Raw genomic sequence first — 2,841 nt, forward strand, 5'->3', positions numbered from 1 at the left:
AAAAAAAATTTTTTTTAAACCATAGTATAGTTATTGATTCGGGAAAATTAACGTTGGTAAAACACTTTTACCTAAATTTAGACCATAGTTCAATGTGAACAGTCACATAAAAATTCCGTGTGCCATTTTCCCTCTGGCATCGGGCCCAGTTTGGGATCATGCGTTCATTTATTTGTCACATCTCTTGACTTTGTCACTTTGAACACTTCCTTGGCCTCTCTCTCCATCATAACGCTCCCATCTGGGGAGAACGTAGGTCATACATTTTTGAATGAATTGCTCAAAATGGGTCTCTCTGATGTTTCCTCGTGATCGGACTTAGGTAGTACGTCCCCGGCTGGAATTCTACGCGGTGGTGATTTGTCCTTCTCAGGGGGTCACATCTAGAGGCACAGAATGGCCAATGCTACTCACTGGGTATGTTCGTTTGGGTCGGCCAGACAAGGAGCTGTCCGGCATCTCTCTCCATTGTGTGGTGCCATTAATGACAGCATCCTCTTTCAAAAGGGACCTCAGAAGATAAATTATGTAATCACCTCTTCTTAAATCTCTATTTTTCAAATAAATACTTAAGTACTTATTCTGGGCCCACGGCATCTTTTTCTGGATGGAAATTATCATTTTTTCCCAATTACACGGATGATCCATCTTCTTTATGAAAAAGAAATCAGAAAATACAGAGGCGTAATGAAGAAAACGAAACCTCATGCTCGCTGCCATTCATTAGCTCGTCTGCACATAACAATAACTGCTGTGGCCTCGGAACCCTGTCCCGTCCATTTTCCCATTTAATTTCCATCCGACACCATAACACAGCTGAGCAGAGGTTTAACATCTGAAGATACTGAAGCTAAGGGACACGCGGCCTGGATATTCTGCGGCGAAATTCCATTTTCTCTCCAAGATGTCACACTGCCCGGGAGACAGCCGGGAAGAAAAATAGAGTCACAGTTGTTGCAGAATAATGGCTAATAGGATGGGAGTTGCTGCTAGGTGTGTGGCTTTGAAGCTCTGTGCACTCTCAGGCGGTGGGCACTAGTGGGGAACATGGTGCTCGAGGACGATAAACGATTGTCCGATGACCGCCTCGAGGCTCACGAGGGTCGGATTCGGTGTCCCAACCTGTTCCTGGGCTCATGACCGCTGTGAGCTAACCACCTTACAAAATCAAAAATCAACCCGATCGAGGTATAGTTTACATACAGTCAAACGCACCCAGGTCAAGTGCGCAGTTCCGTGAATTGTACACACAGTGCAACCATCACCGCAGCCAAGATCCTGAACAGTTCTATCACCTCTGGAAGTTTCCCGGTGTTCTTTTACAGTCAGCCTTCACTTCAACACTGTCCCAGGCAGCCGCCCCTCTGCTTTCCACCACGGTACCTTGGTTTTGCCTTTTTAATTTTTTTAAGTTTACTTACTTATTTTGAGAAAGAGAGAGAGAGAGAGCTCACACGTGCATGATCAGGGAAGGGGCAGAGAGAACGAGGGAGAGAGAATCTTAAGCCGGCTCCATGCGGTCAGCGCACAGCCGGATGTGGGGCTCAATCTTATGAGATCATGATCTGAGCTGAAATCAAGAGTCAGACACTTAACGGACTGACCCACCTAGGCACCCCAGTTTTGCCTTTTTCAGAATGTTGTGTAAAATGGAACGTTTTCCTTTTTAATAAAACGGGGTGGAATTTTACCCAAGCCCCGGGCTCGTGGAAAACAGCAAGGGTTCAGGGAACTCCCTGCCCTTTTGTGTTCTGGAAAACAGCTTAGTGCAAAGAACACCCCTCCTCGTATGACTTAGAGAGATGCCCCTTGTTTATGTAAGACAGGGCCCGACACAGACCCTGCGAATTTCCTTTTCTTTTTTAAATGATTAGCTGAACTGCTTGGTCCCACTAACGGATCAAAACAAAATGCTTGTTAATCAAACCTGGGTTAAGAGTGTCTTTTTGCCCGGGATGTGAACTCTGTCCACCCCCCTCAGCCTGACCCAGAAGACAGCCCCCTCCCAGATACACAGCCCGGACTACGTTGTTGCCCCTAAGCACAGGCTGACCTCAGGGTAAAACCTTCTCCCTCTGCTATCCAGCCACCCCTCCCCCACACCAGCTTCTTTCGGGCTTTGTTCAGTCCTCCCGATCAAGAAGAATCCTGCATGCTTACCCTTTGACACCCTCACTGATCTTAGAGTCGGAACGGTCTCCCTGCGGCACAAGCCACCCCCCCTTTGCAATATTCTCTTGAATATATTCTCTCCGGATTTGACATGTGCCTGGCTTCACTTGGCGAGCATACTGTTTTTAAGATTCAACCGCACTTTTCTATGTGTCAACAGTCTGTTTCTTTTTCACGGCTGAGTAATATTCCACTCTGTGAACACACAAGCTAGCCATCCATTCCCCACTTGATGGCCGTTGGAGTCATTTCTTGGGTTTGGGCTGCAATGAACATTCTCGAGCAAGTCCTTGTGTGGACGTGTGCTTCCCCTGCTCCGGGGAAATACATAGGGGTGTGACTGCACGATACGCTTTAAGATCAAAACATCCTCTCCTTGGATACAGCATTCCCCCCCCCCCCCACCGGTGAGACAGGTGGAGAATGGCATTTTTCTGATTAAAAAGCTTCCAGAAGCGAGACGCGGCACGGTTTCCTCGTTCGTGTTTTACTTGCGCACGAGCACATGTGACGCTTCCTTTAAAAACACCAGCTTCACATCAAATGCCCCCATTACCACTTAGCTCGACATTGAGCGCGGTGGCAAAGAAGTTGGGACACACGCATGCGAGTTCCGAGCAATGCATATGTCCCTTCTGCTGACGGATTGTTACAATTCGCCCGTTTTCA

This window comes from Panthera uncia, chromosome C2 (assembly GCF_023721935.1).
Source record: "Panthera uncia isolate 11264 chromosome C2, Puncia_PCG_1.0, whole genome shotgun sequence".
NCBI classification, from domain to species: domain Eukaryota; kingdom Metazoa; phylum Chordata; class Mammalia; order Carnivora; family Felidae; genus Panthera; species Panthera uncia.